Here is a 20627-nt window from a genome sequence, read left to right as displayed (position 1 = left end):
TAACCTAGAAGGCAGTGAAATTTGTGTGGTCAGATAAGTGTGAGAAAAGTTTTCAAGAACTGAAGAAGATACTGACCACGGCCCCAATACTGGCCTTACCCGAAGGGAACGAGGATTTTGTGGTTTATATTGATGCCTCTCATAAAGGGCTTGGACGCGTGCTGGTGCAGTGAGAGAAAGTCATAGCTTATGCCTCCAGACAATTAAAGCCATATGAACAAAACTACCCAACTCATGACTTGGAACTTGCGGCTGTAGTGTTCGCCCTAAAAATATGGAGACATTACCTCTATAGGGCCCAATTTAAGGTATTTACATATCATAAGAGCCCCAAGTATCTATTTTCTCATAAGGATTTAAACATGAGGCAGAGAAGATGGATGGATTTATTAAATGACGATGACTGCACCTTCAACTACCAACTGAGCAAGACCAATGTAGTACCAGATGCTTTGAGCCAGAAGCCCATGGTATCGATGGCACAGCTGATAGTTCGAGAGATAAAACTATTAGAAGATGCAGTGGAGTGGCACCCAACCCTGCCCCTTAGTGATGGGGTAGGAATGACTGCTTGTATGAGGATGGAGCCCCAGCTCTTTCAACAAACCCGAATGGCACAAAAGGAAGATCCCCAACTCATGAAAATTCTATAAGAAATAAAGCTGGGAAGGAAGATGATTTCTTTGTTAACAGTGATGATCTGTTAAGATTTAAGGATCGACTATGCATTCTGAATGATGAAAGTGTGAAGCGGGCTATTTTGGAGGAAGCATACCACTCCTGTTATACTATACACCCAGGAAGTACTAAAATGTATCAGAATCTGAAGAAGACTTTATGGTGGAATGATATGAAAAAGGAAGTGGCACAATTTGTTTCTAAGTGCTTGACATGCCAGCAAGTGAAGGCTAAGCATCAAAAACCACCCGGACTGTTGCAACCCTTGCCCGTGTCAGAATGGAAGTGGGAACACATAACTATGGACTTTGTCTCTTGCTTACCTAGGACAGGTACTGGGCATGATAGCATTTGGGTTATTGTGCACCGACCGACTAAAGCTGCTCACTTCTTACCGGTCTACACAACTTATACTTTGAATAAATTGGCCCAATTATACATTAAAGAAATTGTAAGGTTGCATATAATATTTGTCAGTATCGTGTCCGACAGGGACATTAGATTTACTTCAAAATGTTGGAATAGTCTGCAATCAACTTTGGGGACAAGACTTTTTTAGAACTGCTTTCCACCCCCATACTGGTGAACAGTTAGAAAGGACTATTCAGACCCTGGAGGATATGTTAAGGACTTGTGTTACTGATTTCAAATGAAACTGGGACAACCATCTGCCTCTAATAGAGTTTGCTTATAACAATAACTTCTAAGTCAATATTCAAATGACACCTTTTGAAGCCTTGTATGGGAGGATGTGTATATCACCTATATATTGGGAAGAGGTCGGTGAAAGGAGGTTGTTAGGGCTAGAAATTATTCAAGTGACCTCAGAAAAGATTGCATTGATTAGGAGGAGGCTCAAGACTGCTCAGAGTCAGCAGAAGAGTTACGCTGATAATCAAATGAGAGACCTCGAGTTTGAGGTGGGTAATCGAGTTTTCTTGAAGATATCGCCAACTAAGGGTATTATGAAATTTGGCAAGAAAAGAAAATTGAGTCCACGATTCATTGGACCTTTTGAAATTCTGGAAAGAGTTAGAAGTATGGCTTATCGACTTGCCCTACCACCTGAGTTGACAAATAATCATAACGTATTTCATGTATCACTGTTAAGGAAATAACAGCCATACCCGTCCCATGTTTTGAGATATAAACCAATTCCGATAAGAGAAGACTTAACTTATATTGAACGACTAATTGAAATACTAGACAAGAGGGTACATGTGTTACGCAATAAAGAAATTCCTCTAGTCCGTGTGTTATGGAAGTATCACTCAAACGAAGAATCGACATGGGAACGGGAAGATGAAATCCAGGATAAGTACCCCCAGTTGTTTGACTAACTGAGGCATGATTTTGATGACAAAATCTTATTTAAGTGGGTATGATGTAACGACCCAGACTTTGCGGCCAGATAGAGTACGCAGTGGGATAAGGAGGAAACAGAAGGCACGTGCGGTAGTGAAGAGAGAGCAGAAAGAGAAGTGCGCAGCTGTGGAGCACATGGCAGTAGAAGGCACGTGTCAGTGGAAGGCACGCGGCAATGGGTGTGCACGGCAGTGGGTGTGCACGGCAGTAAGAGAGAAGAAGAAGAGGAGAGGCTCGCGGCAGTGGGCGTGCACGACAGTAAGAGCGAAGAAGAAGAGGAGACGTGCGCGGCAGTGAGCGTGTGCTGCAGTGGGCGTGCACGGCAATAAGAGAGAAGAGAGAGAGAGACGTGCCTGGCAGTGAGAGAAGCAAAAAGAGTGCCGCTGTGCATGAGGTCGCCAAGCTTGTGCATGGCCCATGGTAGCCATCTGTCTGCTGCATGCTGTCACCCTGCCACTTGTCAAGCTGCACAGCACTAAGGTTGCCACATGGAAAGCCCAGGATGCCACCTCCCATGTGGGGGAGTACAAAATCCCCTTCTCTCCCTTTTGTCTCACATTTTGGAACCCATTCCTCTCTCATGGAACACCAAACTCCAGCTCACTTTGAGCCTTGTAGGAAGATTGGAGTGAGAGTGAAGGGTTGGGAAAACACCATTGCACACACACAGTAAGTGGATCAAACCTTGCATTTCTTTAGTTGTGGAAGTATAAAAATTAAGCATGAACTTTTGGGGAACAATGGTTGCATGTGTACCTTATTGTGCCTTGTTTCCCATAAATTTTGGGGAACAATGGTTGCATGTGTACCTTATTGTGCCTTGTTTCCCATAAATTTTGGGGAACAATGGTTGCATGTGTACCTTATTGTGCCGGCTGAAATTACTATTGTTGATCATGAAAATATGTGAATTGGTATTCATGTAAGTTTAATTCAAGATAAAAAAAGGTTTCCTATTAATGTCTAACCAAATTGGGAGTAATTGATTTTTAGTTGAGAGATGCCATGCTGACACTATGAAATTCAAGGAAAGTTCCATGTTCTTGTAGCACTCTGTTGACCTACCAAATGACATCCAAATGATACCAAATTACATCCATTGGAAAGATGCATGTGTCTAATATGATTTTCATGTTTAAACTTTGCACAAATTCTTTATATATAATGAGTTATACTTCAAATTGTACAAGCATATCACTGTTAGCAGATTTCACTGAATTTCAAAATTGTTGCTTATATTGTCTTGAGCTTTTGAATAACCAAATGGAGCCCAATTGCTTTCAAACTACTGCCATTTGAAAGATCTATATGTTTACTTAAAGTTTCATGTTGAAATCATTTTGAAACGATCCCAGGATTCCCTCAAATTTGGGAGGTATGCTTTTGTTGGTGTAAGAAGTCACTGACATAGATTTCTGCAAATTCCAGAAATTGTTGCTCTTGTTATGTTGGGCTTTTAACTAACGAAATGATGCACAAACAACTTCAAATTATTTTTGAACAAAAGATATACATGTTTATTTCAAGTGAAGATTGAAATTACCTGTCATGAGATACTGTGAATGCCTCTGAATTCTTGAGAACAACAAAGCATGAGCCCATAAACGCTTGCGCATACATGTACACAGTGCAGTTAAATGTGATTATATTATATTGAGACTGATTATGTGATACTGACCACTACGCAATGGGTCCTCCATTGGTAGTTGGATATCATTACTCTGTTATATTGAAGCTGATATATGTAACATGACCACTACGCAATGGGTCCTCCATTGGCAGTTGGATATTGTGATTCTGTTATATTGAGACTGATATATGTGATACAGACCACTACGCAATGGGTCCTCCATGGGTAGTTAAATATCGTGATTCTGTTATATTGAAACTGAGAAATGTGACATGACCACTAAACAATGGGTCCTCCATTGGTAGTTGATAGACTGTGCCTCCACTCCAATGATAGGAATGGAGTCAGAAGGTGACTGTAAATTACAATGAGCGTCATGCCCCCCACATTGTTATAGGCACTACTCATTGGGTCCTCCAATAGTAGTGTAACGCCCTCTCGCCTGAAGGCAAAAGGAGAGGGTCGTGTCTTACAAAACCACCGCTTATTGAAAACCCCAAAGCCCGATGGAACTTGTGTGTGACTAATGAAACGAAATGGGGCATCCAATTGTCATTGTCTGTAACAATCCTAAACTTTAAAAAAAAAAGAAAAAAAAAGAAAGAAACTTTTAATAAGTGATGGTCCATATGAGCATGATGGTCCTTAGGGACCATCACTACTTTCAAAAGCTTTTGGTTTAAGTTTTTTTGCTGCCCTGCCACCTCCTTCAGTGGACGTGGGCTTTAAACGTTTAGGTGTAATATAATTGTTACACCTCATGTATGAGATGTAACTTAACAAAATAAAATAATAAGGTGTCTTAAGAATTTAAATAGGAGAGGCGAGGACTCCCACACTAGAAATTTTTGAGATCTTTCTCTGTCTAGTCGAAACGCAGTGAGCTCTTTCTCTCTTTAGCCGAATTTTTACCGGAAGCTCCCTCTCAAATATTTTAGGTAAGTGACTTCATTATCTTGAAAAATAATCTGTTCTTTTTAAAAATGAAATGAAATAATTATTTCTACTTATTATCATGAATTTTAGGCGCGATAAATTTTATGCGCAAGGGACCTCATTATTTTGAAAAATAATATTTTTAATAAAATTATGATATTAGAAATTTTAAATGTTGTAAATTCTTAGAAATAAATTTATTTATTTACTTTTCTTGTCTATTGTTAGAAAATTTTAGAAATAAATGCGATAGTTCTTCTTTTACTAAAATTGTGAGATTTCTTTCTACTGTTTTTTAATATTTAGAGATTGTAAAATTCATGTGCAAATGACTGCCTTATTATCAAAAAACTAATATTTTTGCATTTGATTATAGCATCGTCTGTGAAATTTTTATTTACGAATTGACATCCCATAAATTGTGATAATTCCGTATTCGTGAATTTTTATAAGAGCTTTTCTATACATATTAGATTGGCAATTATGCTAGAATGTCTTTACGAAGTGCTACCTTTCTAAATTTGAGCCCAAAATATTTGACTGGTTATTTTTGAAATGTTATTGAAAGTGACTGTTATTAATGGTTTCAGTGAAATTCATATTAATAATTTCAGTGATATGTTGAGTACATGATATTGCTGCTTTCAAATGTTCAAAGAGATTTAAAAATACTTTAAATATGCAAGTGGACTTATCCGGTTCGCCGGTGAGGTATAAGTGGACCTATCCGGTACGTCGGTAGGGATTAAGTGGACTCATCCAATACGCTGGTGAGGTATAAGTGGACCTACAGGGATTAAGTGGACCTATCGGGGATGCCGATAGGGATTAAGTGGATCCATCAGGATGCTGATGGGATATATACGTGACCTACTTGGGACGCCAGTAGCGTATTTTTTGAAATCCTTTGAATTATGCACTGCCGTTAAAATGTTATATGCATTTCAATTATTCGGATTATACTTAATTATGCATTTTTTAAAGTAAAACTCTTAATGCATTTTTGTTAATAGATCTCCTTTTTTAAAATATTGATATCTTTCAACCATGATTATTTTTAGGATTATGATGATCACTTACTGAGTAGCCAAACTCATCAAATTATGGTAAACATTTTTTTCAGGATAACTGCGATTTCATTTTGAGTGCTCGTCAGGATCAACTTTGGAAGATATTGTAGTTGTGCTTAAACTTTCTTTTGCTACTTTGTAAGAATTCACCTCTGTAAATTCTCAAGAGAAGTATATAGGTTTTGACTGTCACATCTCAAGAATATCAGTATTGTAAATTCTTGGGGCGTGACATTGCCCTCCCCCCTGAATGAGGGTAGTAGTTTCAAGGTCAGGATTAGCTTGGCCTAATCAATGTGATTTCTATTTTGAGAGTAAACAACTCTAGACTTTGCTCATGTGATTTGTGCGTTCTTTCTGGGACTGACATGTTATTGTGATAAGAGGTGAAATAATTATTAGCTCATACAATATGTACTGCCTTGATGTCTGAATCATACTACATTATACACTGCTAATGAATTGTGATGCATGACTTTACTCTGTGACTCGCATTAATTGTGATATTCTGCGAACCACATTATCTTATATGTGTGCATATAGGTGGGAATGCAAGGGCACTGATCTTCTTACTGGGCCTTTAGCTCATTCCTTTTATTTTCTTCCCTGTGTCAAGTGATAGCCTTTAGCTCTTGGGAGTGGGCAGCTGGACAATTGTGGTAGGCGGCTGAAGCTCGGGACTGACAAGGAACTTTTTGAAAGTAGGTGTCAGGTGGTGATGCCACAGTGTTGTTTTGATGTAATGTTGACATTTTTTTATCAGCCCAGTAGTGCCTTGGACAGAATTGTAAAGAACCTTTGGAGATTGCATATCTACATAATGGTTTTAATTTGTTCCGTTTTATGATGCTTGATAATTGAGTTTTATTTTTTTTTCGTGGTTTGCTTTGATTCTGAATTTCTAAACGCATTGATTCACTTCCACCAGAGTGATATTCGCAACCTCTAGTCGCGATCCCGCACTCTATCGCCCTCCAGCAAGCACGGTAGGGATCAGGGGGAGGGGTCGTGACACATAGTTTCATCATGTATGTTTGCATGTTGATTTGGTGTATTTACAATTATTAAATGATTCATGATTGGTTAAATTGAGTATGTTATGTGAATATTGAAATTGTTCTTTAATCTTGCGATATGAACTTTAATGCTATGCATTATCGTTTATGTGAATTGAAACTTATTGGATTATTATGATCAAGTGTATGATGTGTATGAAACATTGTGATATATGATGAGGATGAAGAATGAAGATGAAATTATCATATAATTTTGATATAACGAGGAATTGCGAGTGCAAGTCATGTAATATGTTGTAAAGATGCATATTGTGAATATTTGAATATTGTATTGAGTTTAATTGTATTTTTTAGTAAGGGATTTATAAGGGACATATTAGGGTTGAATTTATAATTCAAAATGTGTATAAACCATGTTTATAGGTTGGAATATATGTATTATGGTTGTTTATTGAGATATTCATGTATTTAAACCCTTGAGTTTTAATGCAACGGATTTTTTTTAAAAGATTACATTTCTAGCCCATTGGTTTTATACCACCAACAGTTCTTACTGATATTTTGATAAATTTCCCTAAAATATCAAACACAAATTCTCCTATTAATATATTTAAATATTTCATAATAATGTGTCATGCTTTAAAAATCAAATTGGTGGGTCCAAGGTATAAATCAAATTGAAAGGCAATATTTGACTACATATACAAGAAATATAAATCAAAATCAAATCAAAAAATTAAAACTAAAAGAGAAAAAAAAAACACCTAATCGATCTTAGGGATTTTTTGTTTTGATTTAGGGATTTTGTAGATTAGTAAATATGAATAAATTTGATAAACAAATGAGAAAAAAAAGAAGAAGATTTTCGGTTTTGGCTTTTAAAAAAACCCAAAAATTTGAACTATGGATTCTTCTATTTCACCTTTAATCCAATAAATTGTTATGCTGTTTTGTTAAAGGGCTCCAATACCAACATTTTAAACCCAATTTAGGTGATTTGGTGAAAAATAAGAGAGAAAATACAAGAAAAGCATATTAGTTTTTAGGCCTAAAATTTGGCGAGATTTTTATGAAAAACTCACCTAAATGCAAATACCCCAATGCAAATTTTGATCAAATTAATACTTTTTGTTGGCTAAGAGGGATTGATTTGTATCGAAATGGATCAAAATCTGGGTTAAATTTGGAGTACTAGTTGAAAAACAAAAACTCCAAAAAAGAAAAAGCTTTTCTTTTTCTTAGCAGTTTTTCACATAAAAAAGGGTACTGGGCAGCTCGTGCAAGTCTTGGCGAAAACCAGCCCAGTACCCAACAGGCGCAAGTCGACTCGGCGATTTCAAGTTGAGTTAGCGATTTTTAAAACATTGGTCATTCCAAAATACCGAATGAAGCATTGCGTTTTAAAGCTTGCCCATCAACCACTTTTGAACTTAGACTAAAATAGCTTCCTAAAATACTTTCAAAACATTTTCGAAGTATTGCACATTAGTTATTAATGTTTCAAAAATAGCTTAGAAAGGTAAAGCTCATTAGCCCAAAATAGCTTGGAGTGACATGCTTCTTTTTCTTTTCCCCTCTTTCTCTCTCTCCCTCTCTCTTTTACGTATGGGAACTGAAGAGAATTACTTGATTGAAAGGGGAGAAGGCAAATGACATTAAATTCTGCTTCGTTTTTTGCAATACTAGCAAGATACACATGCGTTTCATGTGTACTATAGAAGTAAAATGCATAATAAAAAAATATGATTTATATGGCCGGTTGTAAATTTTCCTAAATAAGAACATGCGATGATTTTCTGTAGAGAATGATTCAATAGACTCTCTGAAACATTAGAAAATCACTAAATCTCACATAATGGTAATGCTATCATAAAAGAAATAGTATATTACATTTTGAAAATGTAAGTTGATGAAGTTGCTTGTTTGTAATTCATTTAGAACCATCAAAACCAAACCAAAAAGTGCACTAAAGAATGCTGAAAAGTATGATAGCAAGCAATAGTAGTGTCAATATTGTAAGTGTTTTTCATGACTTGCCCATGACAAAATCTCTGTGCAATAACAAAGTATGACTACAAAAGGAGTGGACAACATCTTGATGTGGTACGAACTTTCCATTTGCCTTTGTAGTACATAACCCTAGAGGTGAGAGATGAAGCGCTATAACCAGTTTTGAGTAATAAAACCTAGGAAAAATATCTCCATACCTTTTATTTTTAGGTTTCATTTCATAATAGACCCAATGTTTTAAAAGATATCTAGAGGCATAAAAAGTATATATTTTATTTTTTCTAATCCATTGAGCCACTTTAAACCTGTTTTTTTAGGCCAAACAAATCTAAAAAGACATGTCTTTTCCAAAAGCCATCCTCCCAAACTTCTATCTCTTTCTCTCTCCCCTTACCCCTTCTCTCTCATTCTTTCCTATTTTTAACCCCTCACTCTCTCTCCTCTCACTCCCTCTTCACAATCTCCATCTCTCTCCCCACTCTCTCTCCTCCCAAATACATTCTCTTCCCACACCGTTCTCTCTATGTCTTTCCTATCTCTAACCCCTTACTCTCTCTCTTCATGTTTCCCATCTCTCCCTTCACTCTCTCTCCTCCCAAATACATAGCAAATATACAGAAAGAGAAAGAGAACAACAGACAGAGAATAAAACAAGCTTGAATCTATCTTTCTGCCCTCACTCTCTCTTCGATGGGTTGGCCAAAAGCTTGAATCCATTGAGCTCTACCTTGAAAGCATCGGCTTCGAGCTTTTCGGTCATAATAGGAAGTAAATCTTTGTACTCCATTGCCTAGTTTTGACCCATTTTTGTCATTTTTGGCTATTTTTTGCCATTATTTTGCTGCAGATAGAATGGGGCTCTTGATGGTGTTGCTTTCTCATCTGATTACAAAGAACTATAAGAAATAGAAGAACTAGACCAAGAAGATGAAGTTTGGATTCCATTGAATTTCCCAATGTTGATGTCAGATCAAAAGCAAGATCTTAGCATCTCATGCTCTTTGCAGTTGTTTTGATTGGGCTTATCGGTGGCCTATTCACGGCATTGGCTTTACTGTGTTCTTCTATTTGCTCTTGAAATTTGCTAGAACATTATATCATTGGAATCTTCATTTTGTCAAAATGGATTGAGTTTCCTTAGATGAATTTATTCCAACTTATCAATAAGCAAGAGAGAATTTGGAAAGGAAAAGTCATCAATGGACCTGATTGCACAGAGTCAAAGTTAAGCATGCTTATGAATGAACATAACAATGGTGGCTTACCTACTCATAAGCCCTTGCCCGTTGAGATGGGCAAATAAAAGCTTTAGTTGTTGTGATATGGGGTGAGCAAGAGACTGTGATTTAGAAAGAGAAGATGGGGAAAATAGAGAGAGACATATTTGGGAAAACATATGAGAGAGAGATTTGAAGAAGCACAAGGGAGAGAGAGATGGATTTAGGGAATCACAGGAGAGAGAGAGAGAAAGAGAGAGAGAGAGAGAGATTTGGAGAAGCACAAGGACAGAGAAAGGATGGGAAAAATGAAGAGATAGAAGGACTTGGGGAAGCACGGGAGAGAGAGGATGAAGAAAAACAGAGAGAGAGAGTGGGGTTTGGGGAAGTAGAGAGAGAGGGGTTTGGGAGATTCACAAGGAGAGAGAAAGTGAAACACATGAGAGAGTGACAGTTAGAAAACAATGTCTTTGTAAATTTGTTTGGCTTAAAATGTTCAAGTAAAAATAGATAAAGTTATCTGGGGGTTAGAAAATAGGTTTCGAAACTTTGGAGTTAGAAGAAACGAAACAAAAAATAGAGTCTGTAGAGATATTTTTCCTAAACCTATGTTTATTCCAATAATGTAAATTGAAGTAACATGTATCCAGTAATTTTTTATAACCAAAAGTAAAAATGTAAGAAGTTTGTCTAGATATACTCTTATAGTAGATCTCTAAACTTTCCATCGAAAAACTAGGGCTTCGTTGTCCTTATATAAAGGGATTAATCATATAATTTTCTTCTATGGGAGCATGTATACCACCTTTGCCACTACACCGAGGAAGTGTTTATGGCATTTATTGTAGTATTGTGTCATGTGTCATGTGTCATGCAATCAACTATTGGGTTTTTCTAAAAATCCCAGTATCTTATAATCAAATGGTTGTTGGGTGTGTGTGGCCATTAAAGACCTTATAAGTGCATGTAAATAAATTTATATAGTGGAAAATAAACTTAGTAGGAGTGTGGTCCCGTGCGGACAATACTAAGCAAACGATGTTTGTTAATACCAGACTGTACTTAACGTGCTAGGCCAATCTGGTTGAGAAAAACCCATGTTATATGGGCATAGAAAAACAAAACCGATGTGGGTTATGATGGGTCATCCTTTGAAGAGCGGATGAATGTGCCAAAGGACTGCGTGACTTTTGTGTATGATGGAGGCTTTGTGTGTGATGGAGGCTTTATGTGTGATGGAGGCTTTTAGAGATGGGGCCAAAGCCTCATCCACGTACCATCACAAGACATGCACATTAATAGCCGTTTTCGGCAACGTGAACCACCTTTCAAGGTGAATCATGCGTATGTGCGAGAGATAACCCCTATGAACTATTGAGCAATGGATTGCATCAAGGTGTGGTTCTTCTCTAGGGAAGAATATAAAATCTATAGACTAGGATTACGATCCCTTGCCCATGACTAGACTTTGGTGACCCATTAATGATCCCCTACATGAACTGTGGGTTATGGGCAGCGATGGGTCGGTTTGATAAAGCATGTGTAGTCTATAGTCCACTGTTGAAGGTAGAGTACCCTAGTGCACATTTATTCTTAGACCATATGGACCGTTTTCCCAATAAAGTATTTAATTATGTTTATTTTAATAATATACAATTTTTATTATTGTTATTTGAATTTTTTCTAAATATTTAGATATTTTATTTATCAAATTTGGATTTATAAAAACAGATATATTGATTTAAATATTCAAATATGATTTTATGAATTTCTAAAAAAATAATATTATTTTAAATATTGCGTGGAAGGCCCAATAGGATTTATGGGCCCACCATGACAATTAGGTGGAGCCCATTATGTGCCACAAAGGGTGCCACGTCCCACCTAGGCGGCTTTCTATTTTGAAGAGCTCAAACTCTAAAGCTTGAGGGAAAAGAAAGTGTTGTTTTAGAAAACTTAAACCTTGAGGAAATTTTGAAATAAATTTTGGTATGTATGAGAAGGCTTATGCATAAAATAAGAAAGGATAATATTATCATATATTAATTTATTATTTAATTAATTGATGATAAAATAGTTTAGGAAGTCGAAGGATAATAGTTCTAATACCTTCCATATGATATTTATGGCATATCTATGAAATGGACGGCTCATATCTCTCACCCCATAAGTCACACGCAATCAATGGTGCATATTCAATTTCACATGACGAGACAAGCTATGGAAAACCCTAAAACCATTGAAGCAATAAAATAGGGATGGACCCCTACCCAAATTCTCTACACTATATATCTTTCACCTAAAATCTCTTTTATCTCTTCCCATATAAAATGGAGGGGCACACCCCTAGTAGAGGAATTTTCTCTCTTTCTCTCTCTCTGTTATGAAAATTAGGGGCCACGTCTCACCTAGAAGGAAACTTCTCTCTCTCTCTCTCTCTCTCTCTCTCTCTCTCTCTTTCTCACTCTCTCATAAACCTTCTCTCTCGCACCCTATGGTAAACTAAGGGGCATGCCCCTCTCATTGCTCTTGAGATCTCTATCTCCCATCTCTCAACTTGGTTCCTTTTGGCTAAGGGGTTTAGGGTGTAGTTAAAAAGTTCTCATCTCTTTGAAATTAGATTATCAAAGGGGGTTCATCTAACTTTTGAGTTGTGATTGAAAGGGGTTTATGTTCCATTGGTTTGGCCTGTCCTAAACTTTCTTTCTCGATTGAGATTGAAGGCTAATCATAGATCTCAACCATCAGAAGGGGGTACTCAGTGTATAAGAAGCCCGATTAAGGTAATCTTTGACACCCTCTTTTGTTTTTTACATATCGATATATTGTGTCTTTTATTCCTAAGCAAAGGTTGTGTCTTTTCTTTGTTATTGAAAGAAAGGTTTTTAATGGCTTCAAGTTCTTGAGATCCTAATTGTATTCTTTCTTTATTTTATTTAAAGTTGTTTTATTGTAAAAAAACTACTTGTAAGTGATCTATGCCAAGAAGAAAAGGAAAACGAATTGTAAAAGAAGAAGAAAAAAGGAATATATACTCTGGCTAGATCACATGAGTAATTCTTTCATTAGTATCAGACCAAGATTAACTCGATGCCATACTTTTTCAATTCACTATTTTTGTGATATAAGAAAACTAATAATCTTTGTAGTCAAGTGATACACCTTCGAAAGAATTATTTGAATGTTCAAACATCGAAAAGATACTATGCAGAATGAGTATTTTGTGTTATTTTGGAGCAATGATATAAAGAAGATAAAGAGGTATTTTTCTGTTGCATACTAATGATATTATGTGTTTTTTATAGCAGAATCTACCTACAAAATTTTAGTAGGAGATCCCAAGGGAATTGAGAGTTATGGACTCATCAATGAAGGGTGTCAGTTCTGACCCTCCAAAATCCAGTAATTATCTATCAAGTTCCATGAATTTTTTCACCAATCATATAATTTTATTTTTAACTAAATTTTGACTGTAACTATCAAATTGAGTCTACTTTCAAACAAAAATAATTTCATAAAAAAGCCCTTTATGGTTTGAAAGATATGATCATTTTATTAAAGAGTATACGTGTGTGCAACGAAAATTGTTTCAATGACTTGGAAGTCATGATTTTATTTTCATTCTTAACATAATGTTTTATAGCATATACTAAGTTTTTAAACTTTTGTTTTGAGTCTAGTTTCTAATAAATTTATTTAAGAGAGAAAATATCTATGGGAAGTAAGGAATACAAATTTTGGATCAAAGAGATGTCATCCTAAATTTTCTGCAGTTTTTTGTGTGTTTTAATTGAGATGTAAATGCCTATATTTATCAAGCTTACTTTATAGCGCAATATGAGGCCTATAAAAATATATTTATTGTCATTTTGTGTCTACTTTCAAACAAAATTAGTTTGAAAAGGAAACTCCTTGTGGGTGGAGAGAAAAGACAATTTTGCTAGACAATGTACATCTTGAAATTCTGTAGTATGATTTATTTTGTGACGTAAATACCACTTATTTATTTCTCTAAAGAAAAGTATTATTTGAGATTCTCACCATAATATTATATTTTGTTTAAAGTCTAGTTTTTAACAAAAAATATTTTAGGAAGAAATCCTTTGTGAATTGAGAGAAATACTTATTTTATTGAGGTGTGCGCAACTTAATTTTCTGCTGAAAAAATTGTATTATGATGAGAATGTCACTGAATAATAGACCCACTAAATGATGTGATTTAGAGATGGGACTAAGTACTATTTTATATTTTTTTAGTCTATTTCAATACTCCAAAGGTTTCAGAGATAAACTCTTTATGAGTTAAGAGATATCATATTTTTATCATAGGTTGCTCATGTTCTATTTTGCAGTAATTAAAAGATGTGGCATGTTAAGATACATCTTTGGATTCTTCATAATAGAGATCTTTTTAGGTTGCATTTAAAATTTTTATAGTATGTCATGAGTATGGTTTATAATAGTAAAATTTTAGATAGAGATAATACAGAGTTGGCGAGATATGACACTCTATATGAAGAATGTTCGATTTGGGAATAACAGAAGAAAAAGAAACACAATACCTATAAACGCATATTGGTTTCTTCGAAATGAAGGGATATATAGAGAGACTTGATGGAATCATACAAATTCTAAAGATCAGTGGGAGAATCGAATTTGAAACTCTAAAGATCAGTGGGAGAATCGGATTTGTGATAGTTAGAATGATGGAGAAGATATTTGAGAAAGGGAAAATCCAAGTGCCGAAGAGATGGATACTTTGTGACATGTGAAATCGATGACCAATAAATTCTCCATCAGTTGCGTCCTCTTCCAATATCACAAAAACTTGTCAACAAGTAAAAGCAAATAATCAAGAAAGCTCAAGTACCACACTTCATGATTTTAAGGTATGAAATCTATTCCACATTACATGATAAATGTCATATAGGGAAAGAGGATTCGATAACCTTTTATTTTATGTTTCACATACATTTTTTTTGTTATATTTTGGTTATTTGTTTTATAAATATGAATGGAATGTGTGGACATTAGGTGATAGGTGCTAACAAATTTGAAAGAGTCGGTTTATGAATACCCTGTATTTTTTGTGCCTCCCTGAGCATGAGTATGAACTACTTAAGGAAATAATACACATGAAGATGTGGTTTGATCAAATATTATGATCCTAAATATAAAACACGATAGATGGGTTTGAATCATTCAAATATGTAAGTACAAGGGAGTATTCTGATGGAACTCGATCTTAGTGACTAACCTCCCAATAATGCCCAGTAATATGATGTGTTGCATGTGATAATGATCCCTTGATAATCTCCATATTTGCTAAAAAGAAGTATTTTGTCAGATTTTGATAAGCATTTTTTAGCAATGTTTTATTTTGGATAGAATTATAAGATGGTCTTTATGATTTGTTTTTTTTGTGGCCATGAACTTGACTTGGTAGGAAATTAAATGTGAATGCAATAAAATGATTTATGAAGCTAAACATGTATTAAATTGGATCATTTGAGAAAAGCCTAAGTTTATGAATATGGTTTTGAGAAAACCCTATAATCTTGCAAGGTCTACTAAAGTCTTTATGGAAAATCATTCTAAACCGTCATACTATTATCTAACTATTGTTTGTTAATGAATTTACACTAAGTCAATATCTTTTCATTAAATAGAAAAACATTGAGTCTTGAAGGCATTTATAAACTTGGGAGGAAACTGTCATTTATTCATGCACTAGTTTTAAAATAGCATGTGTCTTAACCTATGTTTTTAGTTATTTAGAATCTCCGATTACCTTAGACCTTAATCCACCGGGAATGTTGTAGGAATGTCATCTTGCTAGGCATCCTTAACACATGTTGTGTTGATTAGATAACTTGGTTTGTATGGATTTATCGCCAAGAAGGCTACTGTGGTTAACATTTGTGGTTCAAGAGCGTTTTTGCATATTGTGAAATCAACAGGCATTGAATTACTCATTGCACAAGGCTTGTTATACTACCTCATGATATAGGCACAAGAATGCTGAGAATATATATGTTATATGTGCAATAATTGAGTTGGAGCTATCACAGTCCCACGATTCTTTTTTAGCTGCATGGATATTCAGATATATAAGTGCTCTATCATAAAAGATCCAGATAAACTAAAAATTCCAGTGGGAGTACCTGCTAGTGTTTGACAGGTCAATGTTGTTCACCCAGGGAACCTGGATATGTGACGCTGGTTGTATGATTACAAGATGGAGCCGCTTGATTGAAGAACTCTTTTAAGCTCATGCAGATACGACTCCATGATTCGCGATGCGATATGAAAGATGGACTATGACCACATTTGAGATGAGATTTGAGCTGCAAAGAGAAAAAGGTGCTGCCTCCATAAATCTTTTTGTGAAAGGATTGATAGCGAAACCTATGATTAATATATTGAGAGAATAAGTAAAAAATGCTTGAGAGAGGGATTGTAATTGAGAGAAATCGAGATTAGTTATAGACCTACAGAGGTAATGATAGCAGACCCTCTTGCAAAGGGGAATGTACCTAATGATTTTGTGAGACATGAGAGAAAGATAGGGATGAGAAAAAGTGAGGAATAGATAATGTAAGGCATTTAAAAGCCAAGTGGGAGATGTTGGGTGTGTGTGTCCATTAAAAGCCTTATGAGTTCTTCTAAATAGATTTATGTAGTGAAACATGAACTCAGTATGAGTGTGGTCATGTGTGGACAATACTAAGTAAACGATGTTTGTTAGTACCAAATTGTACTTAAGGTGCTAGGTCAGTCTGGTTGGCAAAAACCCATGTTATATGGGCATAGAAAAACAAAACCGATATGGGTTATGATGAGTCATCCTTTGATGAGCGGATGAGTGAGCCAAGGGACTGTATGATCCTTGTGTGTGATGGAGGTCTCTGTAGATGGGGTCAAAGTCTCATCTGTATACCATCACATGGCATACACACTGATAGTCGTTTTTATGAAAGCAAACCATATTTCAAGGTTAAACGTGTGCATGTACGAGAGATAATTGCGATGCACCATTGAGCAATGGATTGCATTAATGTTTGGGTGATCTTTATTCGTCTATATAGGAAAACCTGAAATCCATAGACTAAGACTACGACTCCTTGCCCATTGGCTAGATTTTGGTGACCCATTAATGATCCCCTACATGAACTGTGGGTCATGGGCAACGTTGAGTCTGTTTGAGAAAACATGTGTGGTATGTAGGTCAAAGTTGAAGGTAGAGTGCCCCAATGCACATTTATTCCTAGAACATATGGATTTTTTTAAAAAATATAATTTATTATTAACAAAAGTTATAATTCCACCTTAAGTAAAAAAATGAGCTCGAATTTATGAATGTAATCAAATTATACTTAAGGCCAATTTTAGTGATGATCGAGTTAATTAACATTTTTAAACTCAACTATGGAGGGCTTTAATTTATAATTATTTTTAATCAAAGTAAAATACATAGAATATGCACGTTTTTAATTATCTATGCATCACTTTAGGTAATCAAATTACGAGGTATGCCCAAAATTATAAATAAAAAATATTTTGCGTTAAACTATATGATTCGTGAAATGATTTGAGCATAAAGACTTGATATATTATACTCGCAGAATGTAAGAAATCTCATAATTCTTTTAATTATTATATGACTTAGAGTCCTCATATCATCATAGACTTCATATATTTGATTGTATTAATTTTCTTTCTCTTAATAAAATAAAGTTTTCTTTACGTGTAAACTTGATATAATTTAGTTTTATACGAACTAATATTTTTATTAATTAATTTTCAACTAGATAGGCAGATGCGTGCATATGGCACACGTGCTTGTGTGTGGAGAGAGAGAAATTTTTAAGATAAGTAATAAATCCTCTTCAGAGTATACCAGTTTTTGTCGAAAAAGTAATTTCATTTACGGGGATGCTCAGAGAGAGAGAGAGAGAGAGAGAGAGAGAGGATATATTTGTTTAAGGAGGGAAAACAAAGAGAGAAGGGGTTTCAAGAAAGCATTAAAGTGTGTTCCTTTTATAAAGAGAGAGAGAGTCTAAGATAGATATCATCATCGTCATCATTTTAGCCTTTTCTCAATTAATTGGGGTCGGCTACATGAGTCTTGGTTATCCATTTTGCTCTATTAAAGGTCATAGCCTCAGTGAGGTCATAAGTCTCCATATCTTTTCGGATTACTTTCAACCATGTCTTTTTGGGCCTACCCCTTGCCCTTTTCAATTCTTCTACTTGAACTAACTCGCACCTCCTAACCGGTACTGTACTTGAATGGCTTCACATATGGCCAGCCTACCTAAGTCTACTCTCCCACATTTTATTGTCTATTGGTGCTACGCCTAATTCTTTCAAATAGATTAATTTCAAATTTTATCCCTTCTTATCTTACCACTCATTTCATCTCAACATCCTCATATCCGCTATACTAATTCTATGGGTATATTGATTTTTATCTGCCCAACATTTTGCCCCATAGAGTAAAGCTGATATCACTGTTGTCTTATAGAACTTGCCCTTCAGCCTCATTGGTATACGTCGATCACATAAAATTCCAGTTGCACATCTCCACTTTGCCCACTCAAAGTCTAAGATAAACATATAAGTGAGAAATTGAATAATGACTTTTCCAACTGATTCTATTTTCTTAGTATCATAAATTACTTGTCTTTAACACTGTACAACCATATTTGGAGTAGGTTATTGTGTTATATACAAGTGGGACAAGCCAAAAATATTGTTTTTTCTTAGCTATATAGCTATATGTAATATCAACTTGCATGTACATTTATATAGTTATTTATTTAAATCACGTTTTCTCAAGAAATTGTGCAACTTTAAGCTATACGATGAAACAATGTATTCAGTTTAAACAAATCCTACACTTACATTAATTTCTTTAAAATATATTTGAAACAAGTTGAGTGGCAGTAAAGTAAAATGTCAACGCGATACATTACACTCCTCTAAGATTGATTATAAACAAACCTACAATGTAGTCTAAAATGACCACAATAAAGAATTTATGTTTTTCAACTTTTAACCAATGAAAACCACATGCCCTTTTAAACACCAAAATCAAACAACATGTGCAATTTAAATAAATTCTATATTCATGTTAACATCTTTAAAATAAATTTCACGAAAGTTGACTGAGTAACACAACATAATGCTACCACAAAAATGTTGCATTTGCACTGCTTAAAGTTGTAGTTTACTTAAGATCAATATTTTAGCAATAAATTTGACATAAATTGAGCGGAAACATAACATAGTACTATCATAATTGTTCTAAGATGGGTTTCAAAAATCGCCAAGCCATCCGGACTCACCCTGTTCGACTCCAGAATCGCCACAGAACGAGTCAGTTCCACGCATAAAACGGGAATCGCCCGTGTCCAGAGAGAACCGGGCGATTCCCAATAGTGACTCGTGATTTAGTCTGAGTTAGACCGAGTCACCTGGAAGAACAAGGGCTGCACAGTGTTCTTCACGGGATTTCGATTTTTTTTGTCATTTTGTGATCGATTTTCAACTTTTTCAGCCTAATGAACGAATCTTACAGGCTTTAATTCAAATTTCGCATCATTTTTACTCAATAAAACGAATTAAAAACCACCGTTTTTTATCAACAAATTTGGATCGAAGAATAAGTTTTAGGGTTTCCGCCATTTCAATGATTTCAATCGAAAGAACGCTTCATTTTTTGTAAAATTTCAGGTTGAGTGATTGTAAGAGTGTTGGTCAGAATTTTGTGTTAATAATTTGTGATTATCTGGGAGGAATGTATATCAATTTTGAGTTTGAAGGCACAGGTGCACGAAGAACAGATAAGAACTATGTTTTTTTTTTTTTTTCCGCCATGCGATCAAATTCAGTCAATATTTTACAAATCATGTATTAAATTTATAGGGTTTTGATTCGTTGTAGTGTTGTTTATCATTACATATATTCAATTTGATTATATTTATTCAATTTGAGTTGGATTTTATAGAAAATAAGAGTGATGTCTGTTAAAAAAAAATGGATTGTTTTTTTTTTTTTTTTTCTCCATTTTCTCAATTTCAGTAAATATTTCGCAAAGAATGTGTTGAATTTATAGGATTTTGATTTGTTATAGTGTTGTTTATCATCTCATGTATTCAATTTTATCTGATTTATTCAATTTGAGATTGATTTTTGCGATTGAATGACTGATGTCTGTGAAAAACTGCGTTTTTTTCTTTTCCTCAATTTAATCGATTTTATTTAATATTTTGATAATAATGTGTTAATATTATAGGGCTTTGATTCCTTTTAGTGTTATTTATCAAAACATGTATTCAATTTGGTGTAATTTATTCGATTTGAGGCGGATTTTTGAGTTGGAATGACTGATGTTAGGTTGGTCTGTGAAGAATTGGGTTTTTTTTTTTTTTATTCATGATCAATTTTTTTGAGAAATCATGATTTTCCGAAAATTTGTTTTTGATTATCATGAGGAATTAAACAATATTTTTAATTTTTATTGCTAAATTTCTAGTTCAAAAAATTACATGTTGATAGATTATTTATGCAAAAAAATACATGTTATTATATTTTTAATGCAAAATTATATTTTTAAATTTATTGTTAATGCAAAAAAATACATTAACAAATACATGTTGTTAAACTGTATTATATTTTTAATGCAATTTTGCATTAAAAA

Source organism: Amborella trichopoda, chromosome 6 (genome assembly GCF_054954075.1).
Source record: "Amborella trichopoda isolate Santa Cruz 75 chromosome 6, AtrichopodaSantaCruz75HAP2 v2.0, whole genome shotgun sequence".
Classification (NCBI taxonomy): Eukaryota; Viridiplantae; Streptophyta; class Magnoliopsida; order Amborellales; family Amborellaceae; genus Amborella; species Amborella trichopoda.
The sequence above is the reverse complement of the archived record's forward strand: the minus strand, read 5'-3'. Positions refer to the sequence as shown.